General features: G+C 41.5%; 1 long non-coding RNA gene across 1 annotated transcript; it reads right to left on the bottom strand.

Moving 5' to 3' along the window:
* Window positions 1-17,495: 17,495 nt before the first annotated feature.
* LOC122724878 lies at window positions 17,496-18,647 on the bottom strand. Its single transcript, XR_006352281.1, has 2 exons — window positions 18,601-18,647; window positions 17,496-17,612 (listed from the first exon to the last, which is right to left on the bottom strand). It is a non-coding gene; the product is annotated as an uncharacterized LOC122724878 (long non-coding RNA).
* Window positions 18,648-20,165: the final 1,518 nt, after the last annotated feature.

Raw genomic sequence — 20,165 nt, 5'->3', positions numbered from 1 at the left:
GAGGTAAAACTCCTTAAAGTCTCGCCCTCTCCTTGGTGGATCTTTCGCAGGTCGAAGGAAAGATTTTTAGGAGGTATACAAGTTATAAGTCTCGATTTAAATAACGTAGCAAACTGTGTAAAATTTTGGATCAAACTTGGGCCCATATGTTGTTACCATTTCTAAGCCAAACCTATGAGTGTTGATTGAAACACTCGACATAACACAAAGTCATTGACATCTAGAAGCTGCATGGTCATCCTAAAGATTGCCAATTGGCTTCTAAGATCTGTTGCTTTGTCATACTTGCCCAAGCTAGGCAGCTTAAACCTGGTTGGGAAGGTTTCCGTTAAAATCTCTTCCGAGAGAGGTGAGGCACCATCTAGGCCGAAATCTTCCTCCTGTTCCTTTTTGTACCTTTGCATTGCTCGTACTAGCTTCCAATCGATGCTTTTTTGAGCGTTTAATTCATCTTCGGACTCACCCTTTCTGATACGGATCCAATAGGGCAGATTTCTGACAATAGTGTGGAGCAAACTTATATCATTCAAATGGATCTAAAAGGAGTTCAAAATCATATCCATATGATCCATATACATTTGGGGCGTGCTTCAACTCATATGGGGCAGATTTGGTGCAACACTTGCAATCATAGGCTTAGGGAGCCTAATCAAACCTATGGGCCAAAACTACGCAAAGGGCAGCCTAAAGTGAAGATCAAGAAAGGCTTTTGTGAAGATTCAACTTTGTTATGATGGGCTTGCTATATTTTATTATTTAAACACTTGTTTTATTTTAGTTTTATTTGAGCTTGTATTCTGGCCATATTTTTATCTTTTGGCCTTATGTTTTAATACTTATGTATTTGATGTGTTATTTTAATGTGTGATTGGGCTTGGGCCTTATATGTGTTTTGGCCAGACCTAAGTAGAGTATCTTAGAGTTTTGTTTGTTTTCTCCTTACTACATAATGATAAGAAACACTTGTATGAGGCAGCTTTTAATCAAAATTTCAGAATTCTTTCATGCTTTTGGCGTGTATTGCTTTGAGTTAGAGTGAGAATTTGCTTTCATCAATTGCACCAGGAATCTTGGCTAACTTATCAACTATTCATTGTGGCGTTTGTCAGATTCTCATCTAAATCCTTCGATCATTAGTGTTTCAGCTTCTCTAAGTGTGGGGTGCCATAGGAGGTAGGTTTATTAAATCTTTGGATTCCATATCTACTTGTGCGTGTGGGTTTGAGGCTTGTGCCATAAAGTTCCGCGTCAGGTTGTATCAGAGCCAAAGTGAGGTAAATTCTTATTTATCTCAGGATCTAGAGTTTTTTTGAGTTTTCTTTTTCTTCGTTATTGATTTCGGTGAAAGCTTTTGTGTCCATGTCTGCACCTTCTTGATTATTAATCATAAAAAAAATGAAATCCATAAAAAAAATCAAAAATAAAAAAAAAATCGCCTTTGCCTTACTTATCTTGATCTGGCAGAAATTGTGATATGCTCCCTTTTACATCTATATTGCCTTACCTATCTCAATTGATTGTTGTAGTTTATGAGAATCAATTTTGAATTTTGAATTGGGTTGAAACTAGATTAGGAGACAAAAGAAATCTGCCTAATGAATTTTTTTTTTTCTGTTTCTATTTGTGGGTCTTGATACTTGCCTTTTTGGGTAAATAGATCTATATTTAATTTACTTTGAAGTGAATTAAATTCAAACTTTTGTCCAGGTTCGTTTTTATTTGAATTCTAAGTTTTCTTTTTTGGTTTAAGCTTGCTTTTACTTCCTTGACATTGCTGAAGTATTGTTTGCTTGCGTCTATACTCTAGGTGATATTTTTCAAGTAGCACAAAACCTAGTTCTTGTGTTACTTTCCAAATTGTCAACGTCTTCTTTCTAGTTTTGCATGCTTCCTTCTTTCTTTAGGTTTTCTTCTTTGTTTCATTAAACGCACCTTGTGGTTGGTTGGTTGACCTTAGTTTCTGAAGTGCAATTGAAGAATCAGCAAAAGAGTGGTAAGAGTGCAAACACTTGAGTGCTTTCTTTTCTAACACGATATTTGCTAGTTCTCTTTGTTCTTTGTTGATTTAAGGTAGGATGAGTAAAGACAAGAATGTGGTGGATAGTACTAATGAGAGTGAATCAGACATGGGTAACGATTATAAGCTCTTTAAGAAGTCAATCAGCAGTGAGTTACAAAGAACTCTAAATTGCAATAATGATTGTGATGATTCGGATGTGTTTGTTGATAATGTATTACTTGCTGAACATGGTGAGATGCTTGTTACTAGGCGTGCTCTGAATATGCAGGTTAAGGAAGAAAACCTAGGACAACGGGAAAACATATTTCACACTAGGTGTTTGGTTAATGGAAAAGTGTGTACTCTGATTATTGATGGAGGTAGTTGCACAAACATGGCTAGTGTGTATATGGTGGAGAAATTGGGCTTGGCTTCTATTAAACACCCTAAGCCATACAGATTGCAATGGTTGAACGATTGTGGTGAGGTTAGGGTTACACTCCTGGTGGTTATACTGTTTTCTATTGGTATGTACAAAGATGAGATCTTGTGTGATGTGGTACCTATGCAGGCAAGCCATATGTTGTTGGGTAGGCCGTGGCAATATGATAGAAAAGTGCAACATGATGGGTTCAATAACAAGTACTCCTTCACTCATGAAGGACAGAAGGTTATACTCGCTCCTTTATCACCTAAAGAGGTATATGCTAATCAAATAAAGATGCTAGAGAGGGAGAGGGAGGCTTCGGCCTTGGCTACAAAGGGGAGTGAGAGCTTGAGTTCTGCGAAAAAAATGAGAGAAAAGAGTGAGTTTGAGGGTAAAGAGGCTGGAAAGGAATCAAGACTAGTTCAAGGAGGAAAGATGGAGAAAGAAAAGGAGAAAGAAGAGGCTAAAGTTCTAATCTCAACTTCCATAGAGATTGAAATTGAAAAGGAAGTTGTAATGCATGAAGTTAATATAGTTGTTGCTGAAAATTCCATCAATGAGCTTATAGAAGAGGTTTTGAATGATGGTGGACATGAGGAGCACGTGATTGATGAGGTGGAGGAGGCAAATGAGACTGTTTTGGAAGTTGTAGAGGAGAATGGGTCACATCCACAGGATCTTTCTATGACTAATATTTTTATGCCTAGTTCATTTGTTCTTGATGTGCAGGTTATTGATGAAAACATTCACGATGAAAGTTTTATGCTATTTCCACCTATTCAAAAGGAGGTCTTTGAAGATGCATTGATTCCTAAAGCTTCCCTTCTTGATATAAATATCAGCAAGATTCGATGATGAATCTTTTCTAAAGAAAGAGGGAATGATACGGATCCAATAGGGCAGATTTCTGACAATAGTGTGGAGCAAACTTATATCATTCAAATGGATCTAAAAGGAGTTCAAAATCATATTCATATGATCCATATACATTTGGGGCATACTTCAACTTATATAGGGCAGATTTGGTGCAACACTTGCAATCATAGGCTTAGGGAGCCTAATCGAACCTATGGGCAAAAACTACACAAAGGGAAGTCTAAAGTGAAGATCAAGAAAGGTGACTCGCGGTTGTCGAAGCCGGTCAAAAATAACCTTTTTGGTTATTAACAATTTTACAACTGTAGATAGTGGCAAAAGGATCGAATCCACAGGAAATTGATACTTATTTTTCTTGTCAAAACCAAGTAAATAAAAAGACAATAATATAAAAAAATGGGTTTTGAGATTGTTGAGTTAAACTAGAATTGAAAGCAATCAAGTAAAGTAAAGAACAAAGTAAAGAGAAATCAATAAAGGGAAAATCCTAGTTGAAGATTTGGGTCCACTTTAGTTGTTGGGATTGATCATTGACACAAAGATTATTTTATTTGATTCAATAAATTAGTTATGGAGGTGGAAGACGCTTCTCACCAACCAAATCCCTCCTTAAGCATAAATCAATTAGGGAACGTCCTCTAATTAATCACTAATCAACAAGTTGTCAAGGAACGTCCTTGGGCCTTAGGCAACAAACAACTGTCAATTGCATTAAGAGATAAACAGACCTAATTCTAGCTACCCAAACGCATGGTGATATTGCTAGATTATGCAATTTCCTTAGTTTTTACACCAAGTGTTCTTGTGTTTGAATAATTCCAGCAATTACGGACTAAAAACTATCCAAACTAACAAATTATTACCTTGCAATCAAGATTCAGTGGGCCCTATTGATCTAAAATAACAAAGCAACAATGGCGTTAAGCATGAAATTGCATAAATATTGATAAATAAAAGGACATATAGGTTCAGGTCTCCCAATCCATAAACTAAAGTTTCACCTTATTCTTCAACTAGAAAAAGGGTTTCAGCCACTCATGGCTGAAACTAACATGAAAGAAAAGAAAGAAAGCAAAAAGAAGGAGAAAAATGTCCAATCGGCCTGCTGGTGTGGTGCGGCTGCTGGTGCAGCTTCTGCCGTGGATGAGTGATGATTCAAAGATCCAAAGATGATTCTTCTTGTAACGACCCGAAAACCGGACCGCTACCGGCGCTAGGATCCAGATCGACTTAAGGTCGCCGGAACCCGTAGCAAGCCTAACATACATCCTGTATACCTGTTAAATCCCACACATGATCATACATATACGTAAAAACTTTAAACTTTTTTCTTTCATTCACCAAGCTTAACCTGTGCATACTCATACTCATGAACATATACCCCACACTGGAGCCCTCATCAAATGCTCCAATGGGGTATCATATCATGCATTAAGCTTGGTTTAACATGAAAACATCATCAAAACATTTCATTAAAAAGGTCATGTACCTAAAAGGGATTAACCATACACTAGGGCCAAGCACAATTCTATCCTCAATACAATTCTTTACATTACATAACATTATAGCATTTTCCAATACATGTCCACTACTAACTATTACATACATAAGCTTCTATTCCTGGTGACTTCCTGGTCTAGCCCGCACCTGCAAACCTGGGGGTTAAGGGAAAGGGGTGAGCTACTAGAGCCCAGTGAGCATAATAGTAAAACATTACATAAAATTCATGCTTTCATGAAATGCATCACATCACAAACAAATCACCTTAAGGATGAACTTGTCACCAATAGCCCTCTACACATCCAATATTGCCAGGATGTAGAATGGGTCTCTGGTCTTTCCCTTACATAACATATCATAACATTCCAATGTGCCAGGGACGTAGAATGGGTCTTCCTGGACTTCCATACCGTATCATCATCATATCATATCATTCCATACGAGGGCTTAATGGATCATCCAATGTTCATCCACATCAACATCATATTATGAAATGCAACATATTCATGAATTCTAATGCAAACAAGCTAATATATCTCATGGCATTCGTGATGCATGAACATGCTCAAAATTTCTTTATTTACTTTGCAACATAAAGAGTCATTCTACTCGCCTCAGGCTAGCTCTGAAAAGACTCTGAAGCAGCTATCTCACTGCTGGGGTCCCCGGTTACTCGGGTCCGAACCTACACAGGTGGACTCAAACGAGGGACCAAACATACGTGAACTTGACTCTAAACATCTCTCCAAAAACCCCCTAAAAAACCTTAAAATAATCATAGAAAACATGCAAAGTAAGGCTGAACAGGGCACTTTCGGCGGCAGGTTTGGCGGCCGAAAGTCCCTCCAGAGTCGAAAGTCATACACCTTCGACGACACCTTCGGCGGCTGAAAGTGCCTTCCAGATCCGAAACTCATGCATGTTCGGCGGCAGGTTCGACGGCCGAAACTCCCATCCAGAGCCGAAAGTCCAACTTTCGGGGGCAGGGTTCGGCAGCCAAAACATGCCACCACAGGCAGGTTCAGCGGCCGAAAGTTCTTTCGGCTGTCGAACCTGAGTTCTTCCAAAGTGGCAGAACTCAGCCTCCTCATGCACATTTTGCCTCCCAAAACTTTCAAACATGCATTTAGCTATTCTACAACATGCATACTCATGCAAACAAGCATATAGGGGTCTCACACTATCCTAAACCCCAACAACAACACAAAACATATACACATACAACATACATTATCCATAAACTCAACATTAACCCTAACAACAATCAACTAACCTAAACATGCATTTCTACCCTATAACGCCTCATAAAACTTGTTTAAAACATGGATAAGCTAAAGATCTACCCTTACCTCTTGAAGATCGAAAGGGGAGGCGACCTAAACTTGGAGAAATGGAGGAAGAAAGCTCCAGGGTCTCCAAGCTTCAAATCTTGATCTTAGCTCCAAAAATCTTCAAAACCAAGTTAAATAACTCATAAAAACATGAGAAACTTGAAGGAAGAACGCAAGATCGACAAGGGAGGACGGAGATTCACCTTGGCCGGAAATGGGGAGAGAAAACTCGCCCATTTCGGACAGGAGACCTATTTATAGGTGGCTAGCCAGGCCACTTTCGAGGGCCTAACGTGCCTCCGCATGCATCCTATGTTCGGCGGCCGAACCTGGGCCCTTCCTTCATTCCCTTTCTTTCCTTTCTATAAAACTTTTACTCAATTTCTTTCTTCATAAAAACCATAAAATACATGAAAACATTTTATAAAAACATGATTTTACCCTTCTAGAGGGTTCCGACATCCGAGATTCCACCGGACGGTAGGAATTCCGATACCGGAGTCTAGCCGGGTATTACATTCTCCCCCCCTTAAGAACATTCGTCCCCGAATGTTCACCAAACAAGCATAACATAGCATAAAACATAAACATACATACAAAACACATAACACTCACCTTAGAAGAGATGAGGATATTGCTGGAGCATGGACTCCCGTGTCTCCTAGGTACCCTCCTCGATGTTCTGGTGATTCAAAAGGACTTTCACCATCGGGATTTCCTTGTTCCTCAACTTTCTGATCTGTGTGTTTAGAATCCATACTGGCTGCTCAACATAGGTGAGATCTTCTAGGATCTCCACATTAGGCTCACTAAGAACCTTGCCCGGATCTGACACGAACTTCCGTAACATGGAAACATGGAAAACCGAATGGATTCTTTCCATTGAAGCAGGTAAGTCCAACTTGTACAATACATTCCCGATCCTTTGCAAGATTTCAAAAGATCCGATGTACCGTGGAGCTAGCTTACCTTTCTTCCCAAAATGAATCACCCCTTTCATAAGAAACACCTTGAGCAATACCAAATCCCCCTCCTGAAACTCTACTTGTCTTCTGTGGATATCTGCATAACTCTTTTGTCTGCTCACAGCAGTCTTGATCTTTTCTCTGATGATTGATACTACTCTGCTGGTGATCTCTACTAGTTCAAGCCCTGCCAATGCCCTTTCTCCAACTTCCTCCCAGCAGACAGGTGACCTGCACTTCCTTCCATACAAAGCTTCATATGGAGCCATCCCTATGCTAGCATGATAGCTGTTATTGTAGGCAAACTCCACCAAAGGTAGATGCTGCCTCCAAGAATCGCCAAAATCTAGCACACACATTCTGAGCATGTCTTCAATTGTTTGGATGGTCCTCTCTGATTATCCGTCAGTCTGTGGATGGAAAGCAGTGCTAAAATCCAACCTGGTACCCATAGCATTCTGTAGACTCCGCCAAAACCTGGAGGTGAACTGGGGTCCTCTATCAGACACTATTGAAACAGGAGCCCCATGCCATCTGACCACTTCATCAACAAACACCTGTGCCAATTTGTCCACAGAATAGCCACTCCTAACAGGGATGAAGTGAGCAGATTTGGTCAGTCTGTCCACAATCACCCATATGGAGTCCAATCTGTTGGACGTTGCCGGTAACCCCACCACGAAATCCATAGCTATATTCTCCCATTTCCACTCTGGAATCGGCAATGGGTTAAGCATTCCAGCCGGCTTCTGATGTTCCAGCTTCACCCTTTGACATACCTCGCAGGCGGACACAAACTGTGCCACTTCTCTCTTCATAGCTGGCCACCAATACACTCTTTTCAGATCCTAATACATTTTGGTGGCTCCAAGGTGAACATTGTATCTGGCATTATGAGCTTCCCTCATAATGTCTCCCTTCAGAACCACGTCATCTGGTACACACAATCGGTTCCCATAGCGGAGGATCCCCTTGCTGTCAAATCTGAACTCTTCGTTCTTGCCTGACTGAACAGCCCAGGCAATCTTCACTAACTCTGGATCCTCGTGCTATTTCTAAGCCACTTGCTCCAGAAACACAGGTGTCACTCTCATCTTGGCTATCAAAGCACCTGTACCAGACAACTCTAACTGTAGACCTTCGTTAATGAGCTTATGAAACTCTTTCACCACCGGTCTCCTTTCTGCTGTGATATGGGATAGACTGCTAAGTGATTTCCGGCTTAAGGCGTCTACCACAACATTCGCCTTACCCGGATAGTACTGAATCTTGCAATCATAGTCACTAAGCAGTTCTACCCATCTTCTCTGCCTCAAGTTCAACTCTCTCTGACTCAGGATGTACTGCAGGCTTTTATGATCTGTGAAGATCTCACATTTAACTCCATAAAGGTAATGCCTCCACATCTTGAGTGCAAAGATTACAGCTACCATCTCTAGGTCATTCGTAGGATAATTCAACTCATGCTTCTTCAGCTGCCTAGAAGCATAAGCAATCACCCTTTCATTCTGCATCAACACACAATCCAGTCCCACACGGGACGCATCACAAAACACTGTGAAGTCATCATTGCTGGTAGGCAGAGCTAATACCGGTGCTGACGTTAACCTCTTCTTTAGCTCTTCGAAACTCTCTTCACACTGGTAAGTCCACATAAACTTCTGATTCTTTCTAGTCAATCTAGTCATATGAGCTGCAATCTTAGAGAAGTCCTAAACGAACCTCCTGTAGTAACCTGCCAAGCCCAAGAAGCTCTTGATCTTTGTCACTGTAGTGGGTCTAGGCCAGTTAGCTACAGCTTCCACCTTCTTGGGGTCCACTTCTATTCCATTTTCTGACACAACAAGCCCCAAGAATGAGATGCTCCTCAACCAGAATTCACACTTGGAGAACTTGGCATACAAGTCATGCTCTCTCAGGGTCTGCAGAACCAACCTCAGATGATGGGCATACTCCTCTGCATTTCTGAAATATACTAAGATATCATCAATGAAGACAATAATAAAGTGATCTAGGTACTAACTGAAAACTATGTTCATGAGGTCCATGAATGCTGCAGGGGCATTGGTCAACCCGAACGGCATCACAAGGAACTCATAGTGCCCATATCTAGTCTTGAACGTCGTCTTTGGAACATCTTCTTCTCTTATTCTCACCTGATGATACCCGAATATCAAATCTATCTTGGAGAAACAACCTGCTCCTGCTAGCTGGTCAAATAGCTCGTCGATTCTAGGTAACGGATACTTATTCTTGGTAGTGACTTTGTTCAACTACCTGTAGTCGATACAAAGTCTGAGGGACCCATCCTTCTTTTTCACAAATAACATTGGAGCACCCCAAGGTGAGGTACTCGGTCGGATGAAACCCTTGTCTACCAACTCTTGCAACTGCTCCTTCAGTTCCTTCAACTCTGCTGGCGCCATCCTGTACGGAGGGATAGAGATTGGTCTGGCTCCAGGCATCAATTCTATGTCAAACTCTATCTCCCTAGCAGGTGGTAGTCCTAAAAGCTCGTCTGGGAAGACATCTAAGACCTCTCTGACCACGGGCACTGAGGCGGGCTCCCTAACCTGACTATCTAGCTCTCTCACATGAGCTAGAAAACCTTGACAACCTCTCCTGAGCAACCTACGAGCCTGTAGGGCTGATATCAAACCTCTAGGTATACCCTTCCTGTCTCCTCTGAAGACAACCACTGACCCATCCTGACCTCTGAACCTGACTACCTTGTCTCTGCAGTCCAAGTTAGCACCATGGGTAGATAGCCAATCCATCCCTAGAATGATATCAAAATCCGTCAAATCTAGAACCACAAGGTCGGCTGGAAGGCATCTATTCTCCACAAACACTGGACTAAACCGGCAGACTGACTCTGCCACTAATGGATCACACTTGGGCCCATTGACCCAGAGGGGACACTCTAACCTAGAGATTATCAAACCCAACCTCTCAACAGCTCTCGGAGCAATAAAAGAATGAGATGCATCGGGGTCCATTAAAGCATACACATCTGAACAACCAATGATGAGATTACCTGACACCAAGGTGTTGGAAGTGTTCGCCTCCTGCCGTATCATAGTGAAGATCCGAGCTGGAGCTGATGGACCTTCACCTCAGGAACCTGCTGAAGAAGAGGCTATCCCTCTCCCTCGGCCTCTGCTACTGCCCTAAGTCGCGACTAGAGCAGCTGGCTGAGCCACACTACCAGAAGTTGTCTGCTGGGATTGTGCCATGAAAGGTACCCTAGGACACTCCCGTGCCATGTGTCCCTCTTGCCCACATCTGAAGCAGGCCGTCGTCCCATATCGACGTACTCCCTTGTGTGGCTTACCACACCTTATACATACTGCACTATCTGCACCTGAGCTCGAGCCACTTCCTAATCCCAGACCTGACTTTATCTTATTCCAGAACTTGTTCTTCTTTGGCTTCTTGGTGGTATTAGCCCACCTTTTACTGCCTGAAGCTGCTTGTAACGCCCCGGAAATCCGGACCGCTACCGGCGCTAGGATTCAGGTCGGCTTAAGGCCGCCGGAACCCGTAGCAAGCCTACATACATCCTGTTTACCTGTTTAATCCCATACATGATCAACAAACATATATAAGAATTAAAAACTTTTCTTTTTCTTCATTCACCAAACTCAACCTGTGCATGCACTATATTCATCATATACATAAACATTAATCCCTCTGTGGGATTTCATCAAAGCCTCAAAGGGCAATACATCATATGGTGAGTTGGTTTACATCAACATCATAACATAAGATCATGTACATACCAAGGGATTAACATATACTATGGTCAAGCACATATCTATCCTCAATAACATAATCACATAAACTTTACATTACATTCTTATCATTTTTCATGTCCACATACTCTAGCTATTACATACATGTGACCTTTCTCTTCTTTTCTTCTCTATCACTCCCGTACCTGCAAACCTGGGGGTTAGGGGAGAGGGGTGAGCTAAAAGCCCAGTGAGCAGAAACTAAAAACATTATATTAAAGTTCATGCTTTCATGAAATGCATCATATCACAGACAATTCACACCAAGGGTGAACCTGTCACCAATTAGTCCCAACATAGTCTCGTGCCAGGCCGTAGCATGGGGTCCTGGTCTTCCTGTCATAACACATATTAAGTCTCGTGCCAGGCCGTAGCATGGGGTCCTGGTCTTCCTGTCATATCATATATAAAGCCTCGTGCCAGGCCGTAGCATGGGGTCCTGGTCTTCCTGTCATAACATACATAAAGTCTCGTGGACTAATTGGATCATACAGCATTCACCCACAACCACAAAATAAAATGCAATGCGACATATTCGTGAACTAATGCAATCAGCCTATTACATGTCATCATGATGCATGAAACATGCTCAAAACATTTAATTGCTTGATTTAAAACATTAAGCTTGTTTCCACTCACCTCTGGCTAGCTCTGACCAGACACTGAAGCAGCTCACTCACTGCTGGGGTTCTTGGTTCCTCGGGTCCGAACCTACACAGGTGGACTCCAATGAGGGACCAAACATATATAAACACAACTCTAATATATCCCCCAAAAACCCCCTAAAACATCATGAAAACATCACAGAAAATATGCATGAAATGGCTGAACAGGGCACCTTCGGCGGCACCTTCGGCGGCCGAAAGTCCTGGACAGAGACGAAACTCAGCTAGGTTCGGCGGCACCTTCGGCGGCCGAAAGTGCCAGACAGAGACGAAAGTCTCTTTTCGGGGGCACCTTCGGCAGCCGAAAGCTGCCTTCACAAGAGGGGTTCGGCGGCCGAAACTCCCTTCGGCTGCCGAACCTGGTTTCTGCCAAACGGCAGAAACTTGGTTCAAGTGAACCTCCTGCCTCCCAAAACCATAGATCATGCATATTTCTCAACTAAAACACACATACAGGTTCCTAGGGGTCTCAAACATGTATATACCCCATCTACAACACTTCATTCACACACAAACAAGCTACATTGCTCAAAAATCACAACTTAAACCCATAAACCTACACATGAACTAAACATGCCTTTAATCCCATGAATCTTACATGAAACTTATTTAAAACATTACAAGAGTTCAAGATCGACTCTTACCTCTTGCAGATCGAGAGTAGAGGCGATCTAACTTGGAGTTGGGAGAAATCTAGCTCCTTGGGCCTCCAAGCTCAAAACTTGCTCAAAACTCGATTCAAAAGCTTAAAAACTTCCAAGCAAGATGAAAACTTGTTAAAACCATGAAAGATCTAGAGGAAACACTCAAGATCGAGGGAGGAACGGTGGAGACTCACCTTGGCCGACAATGGGAGAGAAAAAGCTCGCCCGTGCGGACCAAGGGGACCCTTTTATAGTGGCTGGCCAGGCCACGTTCGGGGGCCGAATGTGCCTCCGCATCCATGAAATGTTCGGCGGCCGAACATAAGGTTCGGCGGCCGAACCTGCACTTCCCTCACTTAGACTTTCGGGGGCCTAACGTGCCTCCCAAAGTCCATGCATGTTCGGCGGCCGAAAGTGAGTTTCGGCGGCCGAACCTGGGTTTTCCTCAAAAGATTTTTCATGCAAAAACTTATTTAAAAACACACTTAAAACCATTATAAACATAAAATCATTTCATAAAAACATGCTCTTACCCTTCTAGAGGTTTCCGACACCCAAATTCCACCGGACGGTAGGAATTTCGATACCAGAGTCTAGCCGGGTATTACACTGCTGCACTCAAAGAAGAAGGGTCTAACTTTCCCCCACCTGGGGTCTTGGAACTCGAAGACTGTGCCACTGACTGCTTAACTGTCCCCTGAATGATGGCACTAGCCTCCATTTTCCGGGCCATATCCACTATGGCATGGAAGCTCTCCCTTTCTGCTGATTGGATCAAGGAGGAATACCTGGAATGAAGCCTCATGATATACCTCCTAGCCTTCTTCTGTTCTGTGTCAAGAGTTTGCCCTGCAAACTGCAACAGCTCCAAGAATTTATCTGTGTACTCATCTACACTCATTTCCTCCGTCTGTCTTAGCTGCTCAAACTCAATCATCTTCAACTCCCTTGAGCTATCAGGGAAAGCCCATCCTGCAAACTCATTAGAAAACTCTTCCCATGATAGACTATCCAACCTCGGGTTCACATAATTTTTAAACCACTTTCGGGCCTTCTTACACTTCAGTGTGAACCCAGCTGACTCGCGGTTGTCTAAGCCGGTCAAAAATAACCTTTCTGGTTATCAACAATTTACAACTGCATATAGTGGTGAAAGGATCGAATCCATAGAGAATTGAGAACTCACCTATTTCTCTTTTTATGACCAAGAAAATAAACTGGAATAATAATAAACTAAAAATGAGATAAAAACTGAAAGTGGGATCAAATGAGATAAACTGAAAATTGGGATAAAAATCTGTCAACAAAATAACAAGGGGGTTTTGAGATTGATTGTAGTAAACTAATAATGAGAATAATAATAGAAAGCAAATAATAAAATAAAGAGTAATCAATAATGAGAAAGTTCTAGTTGAAGTATTGGATCCACTTTAGTTGTTGGGATTGATCACAGACACTTTGTTCTTTTGGGTTGATTCAATAGATTAGTTATGGAGATAGAAGACGCTTCTCACTACCATTATCTCTCCTTATGATTAAACCAACTAGGGAACGTCCTCTAATTAATTACTAATTAACAAATTTCCAAGGAACGTCCTTGGGCCTTAGGCATCAAAACAATTGTCAATTGCATTAAGAAATAGAGAGATCCAATTCTAGCTACCCAAACATATGGAGATAACGCTAGATCATACAATTTCCTTGGGTTTTATTCCAATTGTCCTCATGTAAGAATAATCCAAGCAATTACGGACTTAAATTATTCAAACTAACAAATAATTATTTTGCAATCAAAAATCAACGTAGATCTCAATAACAAAATAATATGAAAATTAAATACGAAATTGCATGAATATTGAATTCCCAAAAATTAAACAATATTTGATCAAGTCTCACAACCCATTTATCAACTAAAACTTCAACCAATATTCAACTAGATCAAGAAATCAGCCACTCATCGGTTGAATTAAAAACATAAAAAAATAAAAATAAAAGGGAAAAGAAGAAAAGAACCGAAGCCTTGCGCCGAGGCTGGAGGAAACTACCGAATTGAGAGAAATTGAATTGTGTCTTCAATTGTTCACTGAGGAGCCTTTAAATAAGTTGAGAGGAGCGCCCTATTTTGGAAACACCGATGCTGTCTAAGCGGTCCCACGTGTGTGTGTCCCATTCGTGTGAGTGACGTACGGGAATGGCGGTCGTGTGCGTGAGTTGCTGTTGCTCGGCTTTGTCCACTTGAGGGAATGGCGTGAATTGTTGTGGCGGGTCCATGCTTGCAAGAGCTGGGTCCACGTCCATATGAAGTGAATGGGGAAGCGCGAGCCCATGTGCAGGTCCACGTGCTTGCTTGATCCTTGATTGTGAAATGGGCTGTCCAATTGCGTGAGTAGTGAAGTGGCGTTGAAGGCGAGCCATGTGAGCTGGCGGGTCCACGTGAAGGAATGGCGAAGTGGCGGCCCGTGCAAGTGTCCATATGCTGGGTGATGAAGACTTTGGGGGGCCCGTGCGGATCTCATGTGCGTTGGCGAAGGCGGGTCATCTACGCGTGTGGGCTTGAGTTGAAGCGGGTCCACGTGAAGAGTTCGAGCTGAGGAAGTGCGCTGCCCATGTGCTTGTAAATGGGCTTCGATTTGAGCTTGCGGAAATGGGCCGCCCAATTGCTTCAATATTTAAGCTTCAAAATATTTTCTTCTCATTTAGCTTGACTTGAATCCAACTTGGCAGGCTTGCTCTCTTTTGCTCCAAGTAAGGCAGTTTTAGGGGGATTTTCTCCAAATAGTCATTTTACACTGTTTTTTGCAAAATAATATTAAAAGCACTAAATTAAGCAGAAATCATGTAAATATTCATCAATAATATTAATATAAAATGAACTAAATTATGCTCTATCAAATACCCCCACACATAGCCTTTTGCTTGTCCTCAAGCAAATAAATATAGTCAAATAAGCTTTCTCACTCTAGATCCTTATTTCCACTTAAACTCTTACTCTAGACCCCTATTTTGAATCATTACAGTGAGGAATATATGCATGAAGATTACTCACCTTCTTTCCTTGTTTCCCTTTACTTACCATGGCTGGAATTTGTTTTACTCAAGAGAGAGATCATGCATGCACATATTAATTGTTTAGATAAGACTTTTTCTAACTTTCAGAATGACTTGGCCTTACCTTGAAGTACTTTATTCAGCTTTTTGCACTTTTAATTTTGCTTGAACAAGTCACCAACCTTTTGACGTGAAGGTACATATTTGTGATACCCACCCCCAGTTACTCAGTTGGTCACCTATCCAAGTGGCTACTAGCTCTGTTCATAGTCTTTTGACCATTGGAACAATTTTCAATTTGTGCTTTTGAAGTCTAAGCCTTTGTGAATTTCTTTCTCTCAATGATTTGGGCAAATCAACACCAATTGCTGAATCAAGTCATGTTAAGTTCATTCATACAATTTCAATTTATTCTCTCTAATGAATGTCATCAATATATTTTTCACCATGGCAAACTCAAAGATTCAATTCAAAAGGCAATTCTCAAACATGAATATAACTCACTGCAATTGATTCAACATAAGTTTAAAGAGTTATCACATCAATGGGGTCATGGAAAGAAAGGCTCATCCAACATGGTCTATATGATGAGTAAAGCATCTCAAAAAAAACGGAAACAAAAATAAATAAATAAAAAATGTGGCTATCTGTGTGTGTTATTGAAAGCAAAAATGAAAAATTTCCACTAATGTAAGCAAACTAAAAATCAAAGCAAAAATAAACTCAAAAAATAAAAATTCAGAAATATGCACCCCCACACCTAAATCATGCATTGTCCTCAATGTAATAGAAACATAAAAGAACAAAGGAAACAGAGTACTCCCCTGGGTGTGGTGTGCATGGTGTGATCCACTTGATCAAGACTCAAGTAATTGGGGAAGAGAAAAGAGTCCCAACTGCATTGAACAAAAAGTGTAGCACTCCTTTTGATTTGATCATTGCCCATCCTAATTTTTCCATGTACTCATGAAGCAACATGATTAGCTTCTCCTCTTTCAGATGAGGTGTGCCTCTAGCCTTTATGTTTGCATTTTTTAGATGATTGGGAAGCACTTTGAACTCCAATTCATGTTTCTCTATGGCTAGCTGCAATTTAGCATTAAGTGCAGGCAAAACAAACTCTACCTTATTCGGAGGTTTGGGAAGGCATTGATCCTCATGATCCTTTGGTTTAGGTGCTTGGAATACTATTTGTTCCTTGTGAGCATGGACTGAAAGGTTTTCAAGTGCTCCTTCTTGCGCAAGATCTGACTAAAAGGGAAGCTGAAGAGTAGTTGGATTAGGTGGCCGAAAGATGGCTGAGTTCGGCGGCCGAAGGATGGTTTCAATTTGCGATGGGAGTTGAGGTGCAGGGTCCGGCGGCTGAAAGATGGTGGAGTTCGGAGGCCGAAAAGTCATTGCTTCAGTTTGTGCAAGTTCTTCCTGAAGTGGTGCGACAAAGCTCTCTTCAGTCTGTGCTTGGCTGCAGTTCACCTGTTGGATGCAACAGTTAGTTTCTTTCAATTCTGGCTCTTTCTGAGTCTCTTCCCTGCAAAGATCATCATTTAGTATATCATCTTAATAAAAAAATATTTTCATTCAAACAATCAATGATATCTAAATTATCAACAGGTTCTGTTTGATCAGTTTGTTTGGACAAACAGTTTTCTAGTTGTGTCTCTTCAGCAGCTTGTTCTTGTACTTGCCAACTTTCCTCATCATCTTGAAACTCTTCCTCTCTTCTCAACATGTTTTCATTTTCTGCGGTGGCAAATCGTTCCACCTTCTCTTGGAGGCTTTGCAAAGAAATTGCCAATGTCTCCATCATCTTCTCAAGACGCTGATTATCCTGGTAGTTGTTAGCCTCTGTATAACTGAAGTCTGGGTGGTCTTCCCAAATTGAATTGTATGTGTCATGGTAGGGATCATGTCTTGGCTGTTCATAGAATCCTTCAAATGCATGTACTTGTTGGTCCCTTGCATAACCATAATTCGGATGGTCTCCCCAATATGGATTGTATGTATTATGGTAGGGATCATGTCTTGGCTATTCATAGAATCCTCCATATGCATGAACTGGTTGGTCATCCTCATAAAGTGTAGGACATTGGGACGTTAGATGTCCCACATATTCACAGATCTTACATGGTTGAGACTGCTGAAGTCGTCGCTCCTGTAGAGCTATGACATAGCTTTTCACAATAGAGGTTAGGTCAGAAATTTGAGAAGGGGGATTATATGTACTTACCTCATCCATGAATCAATTCTGCGATGGTTTGGTGCGATTCCGGAGGTCCTCAAGCATGATCTGCGATGGTGTGCTCTCTTCTTTTTTTTTTAATTCAGATCTGCTATATGGTATTCTTTGGGTTACAGATCAGGTCCTGAAAGAGAAACAAATAAGTTAAATCAATTCCCCGGCAACGGCGCTAATTTTTGACTCGCGGTTGTCGAAGCCGGTCAAAAATAACCTTTCTGGTTATCAATAATTTACAACTGCAGATAGTGGTGAAAGGATCAAATCCACAGAGAATTGAGAACTCACCTATTTCTCTTTTTATGACCAAGAAAATAAACTGGAACAATAATAAACTAAAAATGAGATAAAAACTGAAAGTGGGATCAAATGAGATAAACTAAAAATTGGGAAAAAAAACTGTCAACAAAATAACAAGGGAGTTTTGAGATTGATTGTAGTAAACTAATAATGAGAATAATAATAGAAAGCAAATAATAAAATAAAGAGTAATCAATAATGAGAAAGTTCTAGTTGAAGTATTGGATCCACTTTAGTTGTTGGGATTGATCACAGACAGTTTGCTCTTTTGGGTTGATTCAATAGATTAGTTATGGAGATGGAAGACGCTTCTCACCATCATTATCTCTCTTTATGATTAAACCAATTAGGGAACGTCTTCTAATTAATTACTAATTAACAAATTGCCAAGGAACGTCCTTGGGCCTTAGGCATCAAAACAATTGTCAATTACATTAAGAAATAGAGAGATCCAATCCTAGCTACCCAAACGTATGGAGATAACGCTAGATCATACAATTTTCTTGGGTTTTATCTCAAGTGTCCTCATGTAAGAATAATCCAAGCAATTACGGACTTAAATTATTCAAACTAACAAATAATTATTTTGCAATAAAAAATCAACGTATATCTCAATAACAAAATAATATGAAAATTAAATACGAAATTGCATGAATATTGAATTTCCAAAAATTAAACAATATTTGATCAAGTCTCACAATCCATTTATCAACTAAAGCTTCAACCAATATTCAACTAGATCAAGAAATCAGCCATTCATCGATTGAATTAAAAACATAAAAAAATAAAAATAAAAGGGAAAAGAAGAAAAGAACCGAAGCCTTGCGCCGAGGTTGGAGGAAACTGCCGAATTGAGAGAAATTGAATTGTGTCTTCAATTGTGCACTGAGGAGCCTTTAAATAAGTGCAGAGGAGCGCCCTATTTTGGAAACACCGACGCTGTCTAAGCGGTCCCATGTGTGTGTGTCCCATTCGTGTGAGTGACGTGCAGGAATGGCGGTCGTGTGCGTGAGTTGCTGTTGCTCGGCTTGGTCCACTTGAGGGCATGGTGTGAATTGTTGTGGCGGGTCCATGGTTGCAAGAGCTGGGTCCACGTCCATGTGAAGTGAATGGGGAAGCGCGAGCCCATGTGCAGGTCCACGTGCTTGCTTGATCCTTGATTGTGAAATGGGCTGTCTAATTGCGTGAGTAGTGAAGTGGCATTGAAGGCAAGCCATGTGCACTGGCGGGTCCACGTGAAGGAATGGCGAAGTGGCGGCCCGTGCAAGTGTCCATATGCTGGGTGATGAAGACTTTGGCGGGCCCGTGCGGATCTCATGTGTGTTGGCGAAGGCGGGTCATCTGCGTGTGTGGGCTTGAGTTGAAGCGGGTCCACGTGAAGAGCTCGAGCTGAGGAAGTGCGCTGCCCATGTGTTTGTAAATGGGCTTCGATTTGAGCTTGCGGAAATGGGCCGCCCAATTGCTTCATTATTTAAGCTTCAAAATATTTTCTTCTCATTTAGCTTGACTTGAATCCAACTTGGCAGGCTTGCTCTCTTTTGCTCCAAGTAAGGCAGTTTTAGGGGGATTTTCTCCAAATAGTCCTTTTACACTGTTTTCTACAAAATAATATTAAAAGCACTAAATTAAGCAGAAATCATGTAAATATTCATCAATAATATTAATATAAAATGGACTAAATTATGCTCTATCACCAGCCGTCTGAATGGCTCTATTGTCATCTGCCCCTAACTCATCTGTTATCATCTTGACCGTCCTAAGGTACTCAAACGGATCATCACCTGTTTCATACTTAGGAGCATCCAACTTCAAGTAGTCAGTCATCTTGACCTTGCTCCCTCCAGATGAGCTAGGTTTAAGTGCTTGGACATCAGGAGCTACAGGTTCTACTGGTGGTGGAGGAGGTGCAACATCCCCTGGATTAGGGTTTGTTGTACCTGGATAGAAGGATGGGGGTGGATACATAGGGTACTGTGGGTATGGTGGGTGGAAAGGTGGGTATGGCATGTAAGAAGGATAAGGGTTAAAACTAGGGTAATCTGATTTACCTCCCATCGAATACCCGGGATTCTGTGAAAAGGGTGGGTATTGGGGTGGTTGAACAAACCCCGAGGCCTGAGTGCCTCCTTGAGACTCTCCTATGCCCTCTTTAGACATGCTCACACCAAGACTGCCATTCCTCCTCTGATCCACATCCATGTCATCCCCCACATCATCTGACACTCCTCCCTGAACTATTCCTCTTCTGCTCATATCAAAAGACCTTCTAGGGTCCAATGACACTCTCTCCGAACTAGACCTGCAGGATATTGCCCTAGGCAAAGCAGGGGGACGGGCATCAGTGCCCTCACTTTCCAGTGGGACTCCAGTCAATCATGCA

Source organism: Manihot esculenta, chromosome 10 (genome assembly GCF_001659605.2).
Source record: "Manihot esculenta cultivar AM560-2 chromosome 10, M.esculenta_v8, whole genome shotgun sequence".
Taxonomy (NCBI): domain Eukaryota; kingdom Viridiplantae; phylum Streptophyta; class Magnoliopsida; order Malpighiales; family Euphorbiaceae; genus Manihot; species Manihot esculenta.
Note: the sequence above shows the minus strand (reverse complement) of the source record. Positions and strands in the feature narration are given on the sequence as shown.